Raw genomic sequence first — 17,708 nt, 5'->3', positions numbered from 1 at the left:
CACAATTTTGAGACATGACACAGCCATCCTGAAAATCAAGGCCAAGGCCAACCGCCTGAGACTGGGCAGGCTTCCCAACTCGGGCCCCTCCTGCGGGCAACAGTCTGGGAGCCGGACACCTCTGCAGATCCCATTACTGGAGACTGGGCTGCAACACGAAATGATGAAAATGTAAAACATGAGGAAACATGCTATAAATCACTTATTGGCAGCCCACTCACCTCCCAGCCACGCCTGATCCGAGCAGGATGCTGCAGCCGCTCAGGATTTCCTCAAGGCCTGGACCAGGCTTTCCCCTCAGGCGCCAAGATCCTGACCTGAGAACTGAAACCATGTGAGGAAAACACCTCGGGACCTGACTCATCCCGTCCCTCAGCAGGGAGCATCACCCCCTGAGTCTCCTCCTGGCATGGAGCCCACCAGCCCCAGGCTTTGAGAAACCCTTGCCCTTCCATGCCTGCACTTTCCAGGTTTGTGAAATGACGACACCTTGGCTTGACTAGCCTCCCAGGCTCTCCAGCACATTCCAGGTAGAACTTTGATTCAAAGAATTTCCCTGCAGTCCTGGCTGTTCTCACTTGGTCCCAGGGAAGAAATTGAGAAAAGAAAGTGACCGGCTCAGTGAGGCCCTAAGGGCAGAATGTGTGGAGCCAATGTCTGCATTGTCGTCCCCAAGCCCAGGTGTTCCTCTGACCCTGCCATTCTAGGCTGGGCCAGGTGGGAAACAAGGATGCCTGGGAAAGCAGGATTCCAAGTACAACTGGAATGCCCTCAAACGTGCAATGCAAAGCATGACTCCCTGGAAGCAACACCCAGATTAAAAGTCAAGCTAAGATATCTGCAATAACATGGATGGACATAGAGGGTATGTGTTGAATAGAGTAAGTGAGACAGAGAAAGACAAATGTCATGTGATTTCACTATATGTGGAATGTAAGAAACAAAACAAACAAACAAAGGGAAACAACTCATAAATACAGAGAAGATTTTAATCGTTGCCAGATGGGAGGGGGTTGGGTTTATGCGTAAAAAAGGGGGAAATTCAGATTAGGAAGTACAAATTGGTAGTAACAAAATAGTCATGGGGATGTAAAGTATAGCATACACTTTACATATTGTTAATAATAAAGGAATATAGTCACTAATATTGTGGTAACTATGTATGATGTCAAATGGGTACTAGATTTATCACGATGATCACCTTTAAGTTATATAAAAGTCTAATCACTATGCTGTACACCTGAAACTAATATAATATTATATGTCAACTGTAAATGAAAAATAAAAAATATGTATTTTAAAAAGGCAAAAAAAAAAAAGTCAAGCTAAGAAAGAGAGAAAAATGATAGACTGTCTGTCTGCTTTCTAAAAGGGCTCCCCACAAGACGTCTTTATATACAGAATGTGCCCCCCAACATGTATACACATTTTAAGAAAGGAAAACGGTATTAAAATTGTAATACTCGCTACATACCGATAACAAAAGATGAATACAAGCCACATTTGATGTCTGCAATTACAAGAGGTGCTCAAAGTGGTTACCATCAGCGTCCAGACACTTCTGTTTGAGCAATGTTGGCCAAAGTGTCCACTTGTATACAGTTTTTGGCACCCCCTGTAGTTTGTTTTAAGTGGGATCGTATCTTCACACTTGTGCATTTTCATGTGTGTTCTCTGAAGTGGAAGTTAACGTGGATAGCTTTGTTTACTGGGTGGACTTTCTCAGTCCCTGTTTTAAGCTGTCCCCTTCAGCCCAGTTCGGCTTGGCCACCAAAGCAAGCACTGAGCAGGAGACGGGTGGGGCAGGAGGAGAGAGCGTGGAAGCTGAGGGCAGAGAGGCCTGTGGACTGTAGTTGAGCTCTGGCTAGCAGAAAGGCCAGTAATGGAGAAAAAAGCCCTGTGTGACCTTCTCATTTCTGGGCCTCAGTTTCCTCCTCTCTACGGTGAGGATCTCAAACTAGGTGTTCTCTGAGTCTCCCCAGCTCCAGCGTTCTAGACTGTGGGTCCTCATGGAGCAGCGGCATATTTCTGAAGCCCTGCGCAGGCCAGTCCCAGCTGGAGCCAAGACAGAGCACCAGCGGGCCCCCCTCCCACCTGCTAAAGAGCTGTGATGTGGTCCACACACTGGCTGAGCAAACTACTCAATTCCTTGTCTCTTTTCTCCTCTTTGTTCTGAGGGCCGTGCAAATAGTTTCCTTTTAAGTGTGTGGGGAATCAAATGTTGTCCTGCCCTCTGACTATCATTTAGAAAAGCAGGGATCCAGAGGTGTCAAAAACACTATATTGTTACAATGAAGTAAAAGGTCAGCGCATCCAACCACTCCGTACTTGTTTACCAATATATCAGCTAAAACAGCTTCTCTATGCAGTGAAATGTTGGGGGAAACAGCTGTCTTTCCTCACTTTGTAGCAGGTGTAGCCTGTAATGTTTCTTTGGTTTTACTGCATGCAGCCGTCTCATCTCCCCAGGTTCACACTTCTTAACCAGAGTCCTTTTGTTATTAACCCATAGGGCCGGGCACACAGTAGGTGCTTAATAAATGTGGATTTGTTTCCAAGAGATGTTCAGGAAAGGAAAACCAGTATTTCAGTTACCTATGGTTGAAAAACAAACCACACACAACTTAGTGGCTTAAAACAACAATGATTTATTCTTTCTTGTGAATCTGTGGGTTTAGCTGGGCTCCCTCAGCAGCTGCATTCACCTGGGAGCTTGATTAGGGCGAGAATGTCCAAGATGGCCTTTTACCCTCCAGAGACTCTCTCCCATGGCCTTGCGTGAGTCCGTGGTCTAGCCTGGATTTCCTTACAGCATGGTAGCTGGGCTCCAAGAGAGACCATTCTGAGAAGATAAGCCTACTGAGCAAGCACTTATCAAGACTCTGCTGCATCACACTTGCTAATGTACCATTGTCCAAAGCAAGCCACAGAGACAATGCAGAATCAATGTAGGTGAGACCACACAAAAGTGCGAATTCTAGATGTAGTCCATTCGAGGCCACCAATGCAATAATCCACCAAGTCTAGTGAATTCCCATGGTGGGGACAGAGCCCTGATACCCTGAACCACCCTCTATTCTTCCAGGGAGCTGGAAGACAAGGCAAGCTTCTCAGCTGACAGAGACATTTCCTAGAGGGGGTATGAAGTAAAGTCACCTACTTGTCTTGAGGTGGGAGGAAGGTTCCTCAAGCCCCATCATGGTCATGCTTGAATCTAGCAAAAAGCATGCTGGGATTTCTTTTCAGATCTTGGAGGATGAGCAGGGCCTGTCACTTGCATGCATGCATCCATTCCTTCATTCCTTCATTCATTCATTCACTGAACACAGTGCCTGAACACTGCCATTAGGGGTCACTCAGGGGATCAAGGTGTATCAAGGCAAACCTTGCTGCCAACAATAGCACGTGCATGTCCTCCTACATCCTTGTAGGCCATGGGGACTGCCTTTTTCTCACTGGGGAGCCATAGGGTCATACAGTGGTTCAGAGCATTGGCAGCTTGCTTGGCTTCAGGTTCCAGCTCTGCCACAAACAAGCTCTGTGAACTTGGATAACCTGCCTGACCTTCCTGAGCCACGGTTCCCTCATCTGGATTCTCTTAAGGGTTCAATTCCTTAATCCCTATAAAGCACTCAGAACAACACCTGGCATGAAATAAGCACCAGACATTTGCTAATATTCATGATGAGTCCTTACAGAAAAAATATTTTTTCAGGTTACAAAAATGAGGGGTGGCTGGTTAGCTCAGTTGGTTAGAGCATGGTGCTAATAACACCAAGGTTGCCGGTTCGATCCTCACATGGGCCACTGTGAGCTGCGCCCTCCTTAAAAAAATAAATAAATAACTCAAGTTACAATAATGATATACACTCAACTTGAAAAGAAACAACCAACCTTGCGATATCTGAAAAAGTGAAAAAGAGAAAACTTGTCCCCACAATCTTACCCTCCAAAGAGAAGCCTACAAACTACATGGCAAGTGCACTGAAATATGTACACGTGTCCATTTTTTCTTTACAAGAAAATTGTCCCAAGCTACTCAAAATGTTCATAGCCTATCAATTAAAACTTCACACTATGTCAAAAACATTGACCATAAATAATATTCTACAATTTGATCTTAGTGGCTGCATGTATTTCATTGTTTGACCAATCCCTTAATGTGAAACATTTAAACATAAATCCTGCTGTGATGCATATCCTCGTACATGTCCCTGATTATGGCCTCAGAATAAATTCCTGGAAGATGAAATGCTAAGTTCAAAAGGCATGTCCCGCTTTAGGGTTGATTCAGATACTGCTGGACTGGCCTGGAAAGAATGAGTGTCCCTAGAAGGCACAGCAACAGAGGAACATATGCATGTCCTCCTATGTCCTTATGAGCCGTGGGATTCACCTTTTTCTCAATGGACAGCAGTAGTGTCAGTCTTAAGAGCCATGATACCTTGAGCAGGGACATCCTGCTGTGGTGTGGCCTCCCCTTGGCAACAAGAAAGGCTGGAGCCACCTCCACAGCCCCGGGCGCCTTCTGCCTGCCCATAACCACTGATGTGCCGCAGGTCTCCAGCCAACCCTCCAGAACCCCTCTCTCTACACACGGGATTTCCCTGTTTCCATATCTACTCTCCAGCAGGTGACCCCAACTCCACAAGGCCCACTCTGATGCCCATCTCTGGCCTGGACCTGTATGTCTGCCTGACTGTGCCATGGGACTCCCCGGCCTAAACCAACCTCCTTGCCTTTCCCATAACCGGCTCCTTTCTGAGCTGTTTGAGCAGGTACACAGGCTTCGGGGGTCAGGCAGCCTGGGTTTGACTCCTCGCTCTGCCATTTTCCAGCCAGGTGACTGTTGGCAAATGACTTGCAGTTTTTCTCAGCTGCAAAATAGGAATTGTAATCTCTGCCTCTCAGAACTATGAGGATTCAATGGGGTCACTTCAGATCCTGGCACAGAGTAAATGCTTAATAAATGGTAAGCAGAGCAATGTTTATTATTATTTCTATTGTTACAACCCAGTGCTCCAATTGGAAACCTCCTAGTCATTCTCTCTCCACCCAGGCTCTCGGCTCCTTCACAAACCCAGGAAGGAAAGCTCAGAAGTGGCCCCTGAAGCCCTCCCACTGCCCTGTGTCATGCACACACACATCAGGTGGGCTCCCTGCAGCCCCCGCCCAGCACACAGCACATGCCTGGATTGCTGCTTGAGTGAAAACTACACTGGTCCCTGCTCTAAAGAGTTGTGTGACCCAGTGGGTCACTTCCTTCCCTTTCTCCCTCTGGACCCTGCTTCCTCATCTGTAAAGTATTCCAAGGGCCCTCACAACAGGGGATCACATCACTGTGATCCCCTCATCTCTTCACTGGTTCCCTGCCCCAGGGAACTTGGGAGCCTGGCTGTGTCACTCAGGCAGGCAGACTCTGAGCGGGAGAGGAATGAAATGACAGCTGCTGTGATAACTCAGCTTCTTATCTCCTAAACCATCAAACCCTCCCCGAGATTTCTGAACTACTGTCCCTTGGCTGGCTCAGAAATGTATGAGCTCTCCCAATATTTTCTTTCATAGATCTGTAAAGCACGCTCAAACTCGGCAAGCACTGCGTATGCAAAAACCTGAAACCACATGTTTATTTTCCTAAGCTATAAAAAGTTTATAGGAGGAGCTGGACTCCTTGTCCAACACCACGCTCAGAATTGCTACTGCATTCCACAGGAAGGTTCTGTGTCCGCCCAGGGACGGGGAGTGGGCAAGCAGGAGGTGGAGTAAGGCTGTCCAGCCCCCAGTGGAAAGGGCACAGGCCATGGGACAGAACAAGGGAGTTGGAAACCCATGGGGTAGAGGGTGTGGTGGGAAGGAAGGAAGAGGGGCAGGATGGAGTGTGAGAGCAGCGTGCAGCCGAGAAACTTGGTCAGAGAGCAGAAGGTGATGTCTACTCCGGCATTCTGCTCTTCGGGTCTCTCTGTTGAAGCAGCTTGAGGACACTGAGTCAGCAGAAACCCTGGGGCCAGCCTTGGCGGAAGCACACCTTTGACACAGTCCCTTTATTCTAGTAAATGGAGTTGTAGGTACTTGACTCTGGAATAAACTACCAAGAGCGGACACCTTTGATTAGTTGTTCTCTAGTTTTGTAGTGACCTCTGCCATCTATTTACTCATTTCCCAGGAGCTCAGTGCTTCATGAGAATCAGATGCCCACGGTGTCATTCAGATTCGGGGACCAGGACACGTTCTGAGACACGGAGTGTTTACCCACCAGCTTAGCTTTTCTGGGATGCCTGATACGGACTGAGCCTTTGAGAAGAGAATACTCCTATTTGGAAAGCAGGTTCAGGTTTTCCCACTGATCTGGTGCCCAGAGCGTTAAGTGGATATCTTAAGAGGCTCTTGGACACCAGAATCTACACACCTCCTGCCAAGACCCGTAAGGCGGTGAATCAGGGGCCTTCATCCTCCAGGGCCCCTGCTCTGCCCCATCCTGGGACTTCACAGGGGTCACATCACAGGAGGAAGAAGGCAGGAGGAGGTGTGTGCAGACCCTCAGTCCTCATTCCACCTGCATAGATTTGAGCACTGGATGGAGGCAGGGGCAGGACTGTGTCACCTTCAGGGTCTCTTTCAACCCTGAGATCCTATGATTCTTAGGAAAAGACAGAAACTTCCTTTTGTTCAGGACAAGGATTCTCAACCTTCTCAAATGCAATGCCTCTTCTCTATTACAAATATTTCATAAGGCTTCATAATTTACTATTCTGAAATGAAAGGTACTATGTATCTATACACAACATTTTAAAAGGTCAATATCTTTAATAGAAAGTGATTTATAATAAATTAATATGCTGCCATATGCAATATATTATGATAAATTAATGTGTTGCCATATGCAAATGCCTGGGCACGACTATTCTGGAAGCCCTGATGAAGAACAGCTCCAACTGTAAAAAGACCACCCTGTCCCCACCCCCGTGCTGGCTACATCACTAATGCCCAGAGATGAAGGTGGGTCATACTGGGATTAAAAAACTACCAGCAGCATTTCTAGCGGGGACAAATTTTAACTAAACTGTGCCCATTGTTGGAGTACAATCTTATGTACAGGTTGCATTCCTGGGAAAATTCACTGGAGTCTCAAAACCATGCAAAAATCACTTTATTGGGCTGGCCCGGTGGCTCAGGTGGCTGGAGCGCCCGTGCTCCTAATGCCAAGGTTGCCAGTTCGATTCCCACATGGGCCAGTGAGCTGTGTCCTCTATAGCTAAGACTGTGAACAACGGCTCTCCCTGGAGTTGAGCTGCCATGAGCAGCCGGAGGATGGAGAGAGCTCCTGCAGGCTGCTGTGAGCAGCCGACTGGCAACCGACTGCCTCAGCCGGATGGAGCACAAGGCTCATGATACCACCAGCATGAGCCAGGGAGCTGTGTCCTACACAACTAGACTGAGAAACAACGGCTTCAACCAGAGTGGGGGCGGGCGGGCGGAAGAAAGGGGGAAAAAATCACTTTATTGAGTTCTGATAGAAGATGATAAAAGCAGGCTTTACACCTCCAGGACTGACTGTCCAAGCTGGACACTTGACAGTTGTGCAGGCCACACAATTCATTTTATAGGACAGCCTCAGGAATGGCAGGGTGTCAGGCATCATTTGGCTCACCTACTAAATGTCGTCTGAGGCCGCCGGCTGGTGGTACCACCCTGTGCAGAATGGCTGAACTGGAGTCTCCTTTCCGCCTGGGACCTTGGGAGACAAGAGGTGGGGATTCTGGGCATCACAGGGTTAAGGACCTATACGATTTTCCAGGACATCCTCTGGATGCTGAAGCAGACATGGTGGTACATGTGTTCGGCCACTGAGGACTTCCCCTGACCAGGCCCTCACCCCCCAGCTTCGTCTCTCATGCGGTCCTCAGCCTCCACCCAAGTCCCACCATCTCAGGTCTCATTTAGCTTTAGACCCATTTATAAACCAGGCTGGTGGCAGCCCTGAGGGCCCAGGAGTGGCCTTCTCTTGTATGGGATGCTTTCAGAACCTGACACTCTCAGCTTTGGACCAGACACTAGCCACGAGTGATATTTGCTGTGGTTGGTCTTTTGCTCCCTACCATAATCTAACCACTGGGGATCTTATCAGAGAACTGAACAGAAAGAAAAAAAAAATCCTGTGAGCTGGGCAAGTTGCTTAACCTTTCCCTGCCTCAGTTTCCTCTTTGGTAATGAGAATAATATTACAGGGATAATATTAAGCTCATAAAGTTGGCATGAAAATTCAATGAGATGATATTGATGAAAGAGCTTTTCAAACTCGAAAGCACAAAGATAGGGCATTACTACTCTATTGTGTGGCAGTTTAATAACACTAGTTCCCTGAGCCTGTCTGAGAAACACTCAACATGTGCTGACCACAGCCCGTTCTTTGGCCTCAGAGGAAGAGGAGGCCTAAAGAGCCGAGCCTCCCACTGCCTGGACTGGCCTGCTCCATGCTCTACAGTAGGGGCTGGCGTGCAGGGGATGCTTCCCACCTGTGGGGGCCTGGCTGGGCTGCCAGCAGAAGGCCCAGGGCAGTCAGCGAGGCCACTGTGGGGGAGTTGGCTGTTCTGGAACACAAGCAGCTGCCCAGAAGGGGGCGTGTCTAGCGCTTTCTCTGCCCTGAAGCACAAAGCGTCACCTAGAGATGGTTGCCATGACTGAGGGACAAAGTGGTGGTCCAGTGGATGCTGCCAGATGACCAGGAAGCTATTCCCAATTGCTTAAGATGGCGCAGCCCTTTCCAGAGGGCAGGGCCAGGCTTCGGACATTCATTCCAGGGTGTGGGGACAGAGTCCCAGAGAGCAGTTTCCAGGCTCTTGGCCTCACGTGGAAAGGTGCTGGCTCGGGTAGTAGATGGCCATCAGCTGTGACTAGTTGGCCATCAGCTGTTACCGGTTAGCCATTAGCCACTGATATAACTGCTGTGGCTACTCTAGGGGGTTGGTTGGTGGGTGGGTTGGCAGAGAAAAGCAGGCTGCAGATTGTGTGGCTCCTGCTTCCTGTGTCTCCAACCCAGCCGCCAGCGAGAACATAGTGGTATGACTCCCCTATCTATGGCTCTGTTGGTGTTCCTTTTTGTTCTCACCATATCCTGTGTTCTTGTGTGGAGAGCAGGACTAGAGTCCTTGCATAACACAGAGTATAATTACCAGAGGAGTCTGCCCCAATCCAGGGGAGATGTCTAGAGCTGACAGTGTGACAGGGACACAGTGAGAAACAAGACTGAAGAAGCAAGCTGGGACTAGACAATGCAGGGCTCGAGAGCCCTAAGGAGAAAAAGAGAGGAGACTCAGCTGTCTAATTTCTTCTGCTGTCTTCTGGTTTTTCTACCCAACTCACCTCCCCAGGCATGCTGCTGGCTCAAGACCTGCTCAGGCTGCGGGTCTCCCTTCCATTCACCCTACAGGCTCCCCAATGCTGACCATCCTCCTGTGGCCTGGCCAAAGGTCCCAACCCCTCCTGCCTCTCCTGGGCCCCTGAACGCTCTGTGGGCTGCCACCCGATTCAGTGCTCAGGAGAATTACAAGTGTGCAGGAGTGCCTGCCATGCACGTACCTGCCTGCGCGCTACCTGCTTGCCTCGTGCTTGCATGCCAGGCTGCAACAAGCAAACAACTCCACACCTGGGTGCTGCTTTAGGCTTGTCTGGAGGCCGCTTCTTTGGCCTTGGTTGGGAGTGCGGTGGCCTCATTAACAGGGCTGACAGGTTTACAGTGCTGATCACGTGTCCTGATAAAAGCCACAGACTTGCGGGCCTCCCCAGGGCACCGCTGAGGTGGCCCAGTCTCAGCTCTGCGACCTTTCCACCAGTTCTGCTGCGGCTGCTCTAGACCATTCAGATGTGTTGTCAAATGGGAAGCACTTGAGAGGAGGCGGCCAGAAAAAAACTGAGGACTCCCAAGTGCAGACTGAGAGAGAGGGAAAGCGCAATTCTGGCTCCTTTACCCAGACCTCTATCCTAGACGCGTCCTTCAGACTGGGATGGGATGGAGGAGGTGAGATGAAAATTGGTACCCAGGCCAAGAAATCCCTAGGAGGGTGGATCCACAGACAGACAGGAGCTTGGTTTTGCTTTTTTGAATTTCAATTGTATTAAGCCCTATCTAGGGACCAGGTGTTTTATATCTTGATGAGGTAAATACTGCTATCTCTCTTTACAGATGGGGAAATCCTGGGTGGGTAAGGAACCTGCCCAAAGTCACACAGCCAGTAACTGGCAGAGCTCAGATTTGAACCCAAGTTTATCTCCTGTGAAAACATTAGCTTTTTTAGCCACTCTGTTCAGCCTCCCTAATTTAAAGGGCCATGAGCTAAAGAAGGACCTGAGGACTTCTTCCACAGCAGTACGTAGCTGGCATGTTGAGGGTGGGGCGTGTTCACTTTTGGTGACACATCTCAAAATTTTAAGGGACACATCTATCCCTAACACAGGGAGGAGACTGTGAACCTCTGAAGTTTTGGACGCATATCCAAACAACCAGCCACACACACAAAATGCATTTAATATTTCATATTTTATCTCAAAAATTCCTGTAAAATGTGCTTTCTACCCCATAATACATCCAGATTTCTTTTCATATAAAAATGTTTGAAAGGTGTAATCCTGAATAAAATGGACTTTCCAGGTGCTATCCTCGTTTATCCAGGAACCAGAGCTGTGTCCTCAGACAGTTATTTTGATTGTAGCCCTCCAAATGGGTATGAGGTGTGTGATAGTTTTATATGCACTTCTTTATTAAGACCTTAAATAGCAAGCTTCAGGAGTCAGTCTAATGACTACCATAATACTGGAATAGCAATGGATGTGAACAGCATTTCCTGATGTGCACAACTGTAGTATAAAAGTATCTGTGATTTCTGCTGATGGTAATTACTTCATTTCAAGGGTCGGGGTGGGTGACATGGGTGAAGGTGGTCAAAAGGTACAAACTCTTAGTGATAAGATAAAGAAGTCCTAGAGATGTAATGTACAGCATGGTGACTATAATAATACTACAGTGTATATCTGCAAGTTGCTAAAAGAGTAGATCTTAAAAGTTCTCAACACAAGAAAAAAATTTTAACTGTCATGGATGTTAACCAGACTTATTGTGGAGATCAGTTTGCAATATGTACGAACATTGAAGCATCGTGTTGTACACCTGAAGCTAATTGTTAAATGTCAATTACATCTCAGGAATTCTAAATTTCAATTTAAGGTGAGTAAAAATAAAAATGCAACTTTCCTTCTCATCCAAATTCATGGGCCCCTTTAAAGTTTAACCCCAGGTTATGAAAACTTATGCTAGAAAGGCATCCCTGGGGGAGAATCTTAGAAACCTGACGGGTTGACGCTAAAGGAAAAGGTCTGACAGATTTGTGGGCCCACTTTCTAACTATCATAGCAGAGTGACCCAGTGGGTAAACGTCTTCCCTTTACCCATGATCATTGGATGAACTCAAGCCATGATGAGAGTCACTGAACAGGATCTGCATGCCCACCATGTTGTCCCACTCTGCCCTCTACAGTTCCTTGCTGCTCATCCCACCACTCTGAGACTTGACCTCCAACGACTCCAGAAAACGCCATCCCCCGGGTCACATGGTCTCCTCTGAGAACCCCCTTGCTGCAGAGGAGGTGAGGGGTGGTTCTGACCAAAGGGTCACTCCACCATCAGCAATGAGGCTGAGACCAGGAAGGGCCTTTCAAAGCCCCAGAAGTCAACCACCCCGCCCTCCCAGCCACATCTTGAAGCATTTTTACTATCAAGAAGGATCTGCATGCAAATTTCACAATCTGTCTGCCTGTTCTCTTTGCAAAAAGTGTTAAAACCATGGCATGAAAGGAAATCCAGAGAGACAGGGTAATGGGTGTGGATGACTGCTAATGGGACCCCCAAGTCCCTGGGCTGTCAGCCCTGTCTCCCTTAAGCACACGTTTGGAGTTCAAGTTCAGCGAGGTAGAGGTGTGTTCTGATTTGTTGATTTGGGGGGAAAAAACAAAAAGGAAAGAACAGGAAAAAGCCAAATCAGTCATCTTTTGGAGGCTTCGTTTAAAAAAAAAAATCAATATTTTAGCCATTCATGTATTCAGGGAGGGCTTATTTTCAAACACTAGGTTGTGGGAATGTTATGAACAATTTTCCTCATATGCTAAAAATTATTTCTTTGTGTTCTGAAACATACAATATGTATTTGAAAAGAAAGAATGACACTGCTTGTGAACAGGAGGATATTTCTTTTAAACTTCTGTTACTGGCTTTTATGTCAACAATATTTTCTTCCTCAAGATGGAAAATTAAACTAACAATTATAATAGTAATACACCTGGGATATCTGACTTTATAGTTTGGGAGTGAAAACGTACCCCGCCCCCAATATTGTCTCAAAGGCCAGTGCTTGAGGCTCCAGGGTGTTGAGTCTCTTTCTCTCCCCCACTCCACCCTTCCTCAAGCCCCTCCTTCCCTTAACCTCCCCCTCCTAAAGGAAACTCCAATGTGCTGATCTGGCCGTTCTCAATGAAACCTAGCTATGTGGGGAATTCGAGTCCCTCTGCCTGTGGCTACTGCCTTATTACAGGAAGCAGTGTGGCTGTCCACGAGCGTCCTGAGCTTTGATCACTGCCACTCCACCAGTGTTATTTCAGGAGGTTACTGCATATCCCTGGATTATAGTCTGGGCTTTGGATTCATCCTGACTGATGTCCACAACTTGAAATCTCTGTGAGGAGAAATTGAGGTTTCATTCAAATTTCTTCCAGAAGGCCCTACCTAGTCCATTATGCAAATTTGCTCACATCTTCCCAATAAGTCTCAAGTCAATCCTATGCAAGCTGCCGAGTAATCCGTTTGCTACTGATGGTGTATCGTTATTTTTTGGTAGGTGATAAGCTGCCCCATGAGTTGGTGATTTAAAACAAGAACCGTTTATCTGCTCATGATTCTACAGTCTGGAGGCTGTGCTGAGGTCACTCACATGCCTGGTCCTTCAGCGGCTGTGGCTGGAACAGCCCAGAACTGATGGGACGTTTCTTTCTGTAGGGTAGTCTGACTTACATGGAGTAGCTCAGAGTTTCGGGATAACAGAAGCTGCCAGCTCTCTTAAAGCGTAGGCGCTCAGAAGTTCCAGAATGCCACTTGCCCAAAGTCAGCCCAGATTCGAGGGGAGGAGGACCGCACCCCATCTCTCATTGCCCATAAGGGGCGGGAAGAATTGTTATCGGTTGTATTATACCCCTGTTAGTATAAGTCTTACCAGAAATGACAATTTTCCAGAAATGACAATTGGACTCCAAACTGGCAGTTCCCAAGACGGTGTAAAAAGAGGCATGAGGGCTTGCTCCAAGGTGATTATGAGGGCAGGACACAGGGGTAAGTGTGGGGTGACGTGGGGGTAGGGAAGGACACCACTGTTGGAAGGCAGGGTCTCCGAAACCTTTCTCCAGGAGGTGCTCAGGCCCCTCTCCCACGAGCTAGCTCGGGGATTGCCTTTAGAAAACCTCAGCAAAACTAAAACTGAAAACAAAAAAAAAAAACACCCTCAAAGGCCGTGGAAACCATTTCATGCAGTGTGAATTATTGTCAACACTATAAGTAGTAGTTAATAGAAACACGATTTGGGTTAGTAGGTAATTCCACCTGATCAAAGGCCGTAGTGGGCCGTAGACCCCCGACTGCTTCCAAATGAGAACTGCAAGGAAATGGGAAACACCGGCGAGCAGATTATGTGGCAAACTGATTTTTGGCAAATCAGTCTATTATCTGCAGAGCACTTATAGTTTACAATATGCTTTCTCATTACTTATTTAATATGGTTGATTTAAATCCATCTCATAAACTGATAGCTCAAACTCTAAGTTCATAATATTTTCATTTACCCACAGCCACTCTTTAAGACAAGCAGAGAAGTCCTCAGTAGGAAATTGGACTTGTCTGGCTGTGTGTGGGAAGCTCATTGGCAGGGCCACCAGAACATGTGACCGAAAGAAGAAGGACCACCTGAAAGAACACCGCCCAAGGGACAAGACAGCCACCTGGGATCAACTTAACCGAACCACACGTCAGGGTCAGAGGGAAGCCACGATTCTGAAGAGAGCTGGAGCCTGAAATCTGTGACTCTAGTTTATCACCTCTGAAACGCACAGGGATTCATTTATGAGACCTAAGAAGATAGAAGGCTAAGGGCAAACAGATGTTTCCTAACAAACTCTGGAAGCAGCACAGAGGTGGGAGAGCCTTCGACGGTCCCAAACAAGACTGCTTCCCCACAGACCCTGGGCTGTGTCCATGGGGATGACCCCCAGAAATACTCGGGGTCGGGGGTAAGAGCTAGTGAGATTCAGGTTTTTATTGTTCATAGGCGTAGGGCCTTGGGAAACTGGGATCCCAAGGGAAAATAATTAGCCCTAGAAAAATGATATAAATAAAATCACAGCACATTGATTTGCTAGTTGTTTTCCTGTGTTATGGACCTTAGTCTCTCTTCAGGTGTTGAGATACCCAAAAGGAAAGTGAGAAAACACACTATTCGCTTAAGTGATGGATCGCTATGGACTTACCAGTGATCTAAAGAATCCCATTAAGACATGTATCTGCCCTCCTGAGGACAAGGATATTCTGGAAGTTAGAGCAGGACACCAGACACTGGAGGTCCCACTGGTATTTCTTGTGTCCTCATGTGCTGTCAGGTGACTTAGAAATTCACTTCACCTCTCTGGTTCAAAGTAGTCGCAAAATGTATCTAAATGCAGTTTGTTTTGGTGATGACTTTAGTATTTCCTACAAATTTTGTGGTCCTCAAATAGCTTGAGGCCGGAAGTTAAAAGTCGTCAATGGACATGAACTTAGTGCAAATATCTGCTGACCTTTCAGGCTAAGACCTGCTTCTGCTGCAGGCTTTTCCAAGTGCCTGTGAGGTTTGGGGTAAAGCTGTTATGCTACTTATGATGAAACAAACAAACAAACAACAACAAAACTGTCTCCGGCTGCCATGGTCCTGCAATGTGAGGTGCATGGTTCTGAGGCCTCTAAAACGGTCATATTTCAAGATGCTTGTGAGCCACTCTTTTCAAGTAACTTTTTGATGCACTGCCTACAGCCCAGCCCCTTGCAGGATGTGCAGATAAGCCGACTTCTAGGGCATTGCTGTCCTCTCTTCTTGCTCATGTGCCAGAGAGCAACAGAGAACCAAAATCTCCTGGTCCCACTTGGAGCTGAGCCAAACTGTGCGTCACCCAGCAGCCCAAGCTGCTCTCTTCAGAAAAGCCCAACCAAACCCAAACGCTACTTTTCAAAGTTTGTCACTAACCAAGCCAAAGATTTTCCAAAAGCCCAGCAAACCGGTTTGAAAAAATAATTGGACTTTATTTTTAAAAAATAATTTTAAAAAAGGAAAATAAAAACCTGAACTGGAACAAAAACAAAGCATGAAATTGTTTTCCAAATTGGGCAGCTATTTTGCTTGGTTCAGGTGTCTGATAAATATAAGATCACACTCTTGAAGCTATAGAATTCAGCCAGAGAATGCCTGTTTCTTAGAATCATAGCTAGCTTCCAAGCAGTTATGTGACTTCTCAGGCTTTTGTTCATTTAATCCTCCCAAAACCTGTGAAACAGATTCCACTTTTGTCCTCACCTTACAGAGGAGGAAACTGGGCACAGGGAGGTGAGCAACTTGCCCCGGACTAGCTAAGCCTGCTGGGATTTGATGACCTCACTCTACCTCCCTTTGTGACAGGGCAGCCTGTGAAACCGTACAAGTGGGGCCATCACACAGCAAGAGGCTCCTTAGTGGAAACGTTGGCACTGAGGAAGCTTTCGTCATATGTGGAATAAGAAATGATATTTTTATTAGTCAGTCATTGATGTGGGTTTTTAAATTAGGCAGCTCAGGAAATAGCACCTTATAATTTTGTGGCACATGTTTAAACAGATTTGGCACCTTGGAAGACCCCTACGCTCCCATGGGCAAGGCCACAGGCCCTACTCTGGAGCTCCTGGGAATTGCCAGACGCGCTGCCCCACCTGTCTCTGTCCTGCTCCCTCTCCTCCTGTCTCTCGCTGCCCATTGCCTCCCCCTACCCCACCTCTCAGTAAGGAGACTTGAAGAGGATTATGTTTAGTTTTGCTTTGGTCAATGCCATTCAGAACTTTCCCCAACTCCATCCAGCAGTCTATGGGTTCTACCTGGGCCCGGGAAGCCCCTCCAGGGGACACCTCAGGGGAGATGCCTAAACCCTTCTCCAGGTGGAGCTACCGATAGTACCTATCCCTGAGGAACTCAAGGCACGTCCCCAACTCTGTCGACTCCAAGGCAACCCCACTGGGTGGTCAGTAACAGCTGTGCTTTATTCCCTTGGGGAAGGAGATGGGATTCCTTGGTGAGACAGGTGGAGGAGAATGAGCAGAAAAGTTCCTGTGAACGCAGAAGCCCGGCACCTCCAGAAATACCTGGGTGAGGAGGAGGAAGTAAGTCCTGCACTCCTACTAGCAGGGACTCAGAGCCACCAAAAGTTGGAGATTAATGTTGGTGGGGCTTTGTTTGTACCCTGTATTTATGAGTGTGGGCTGAACTGTTGTAACAAACAGATCCAAACTGTACGGTCTCAATGCAATACAAGTTTATTTCTTGCTCCCATAAATAGCTCTGGACAGCTGTTCAGAAAGGCAGGGTGATTCTCGTCTATGTCATTCAGAGACCCAGGCCCCTTCTATCTCATGGCTCTGTCATCCTCTAGGCATTGTGCATCCAGTTGGAAGGAGAAAACTGTGGTGGATGACACATGAGAGACTTTTTGACAAGACCTGGAAGCAAGATGCCTCATTTTCTCTCACACTCCATTGGCTAAAACTCAACCATGTGATACATCTTCCCAGTAAGGGAAGGTGGGAAATGGATCCAGATGTGTGCCCTGGAAGAAGGGGAAAAGGATTTTGCTGAGCAGCTATCACACACCTATAGATTGGTGAGACCTTTTGCAACCATTTGGAAGTTATTTTATAAAGAACCTAAGGGAAAGCAAAAGGAGATCAAGAGAGAAAGAGATTTAAAAACGATTACTGACCACAGTGAACTAAATAAATGTGAAGTTACGGCTTAAAATGACTAGCCCAACTTAAAGAATTCATGTGATCTATCCTGAGAAAGTCATCCTAAATCTTTCATGCAAAAATTGTTAATAATGCTTTATGTATAATAATCGACTATTAAAGTAAATTCCCATTCATAGGGGAAAGATAAATTGAATCTTGGGTATATCCATCCCTTTAATAATGATATTCTCAGTGACGAGGTAATAACCTGAAAAACACTTCCGTTAAGTAGAAAATCAGGACAGAAAGTTGCATATACAGTATGATGGCTGCCCTATAACACTAAAAACAAAACAAAACAAAATACCAAAAGCCTACACAGAGAAAAGGCAGGACTAAATGCATCAGAACACTAAGGGAACTCTAGGAGATTTGTTCCCCCTAGATCTTAATATTTTGTAATGTTTGAAAGTTTCCAAGAGAACATGCATTGTTTTGTAATGGGGAGAGGTTATAACAGAGAATCAAAACCTTGTCTGAGAGCCCACCCCGCCCTGTCTGTCTTAAATCAGACCTTCCTCCCTCACTCTCTTCCCTTCGTGATCCCGAGTAGATCTATCTATCCTGTCTCCCCAGGTGCAATGGGATATTCGTGTTTACCAGTTCCCTTACCACTGAC

This window comes from Rhinolophus ferrumequinum, chromosome 3 (assembly GCF_004115265.2).
Source record: "Rhinolophus ferrumequinum isolate MPI-CBG mRhiFer1 chromosome 3, mRhiFer1_v1.p, whole genome shotgun sequence".
Taxonomy (NCBI): Eukaryota; Metazoa; Chordata; class Mammalia; order Chiroptera; family Rhinolophidae; genus Rhinolophus; species Rhinolophus ferrumequinum.
This window is presented reverse-complemented; position numbering follows the sequence as displayed.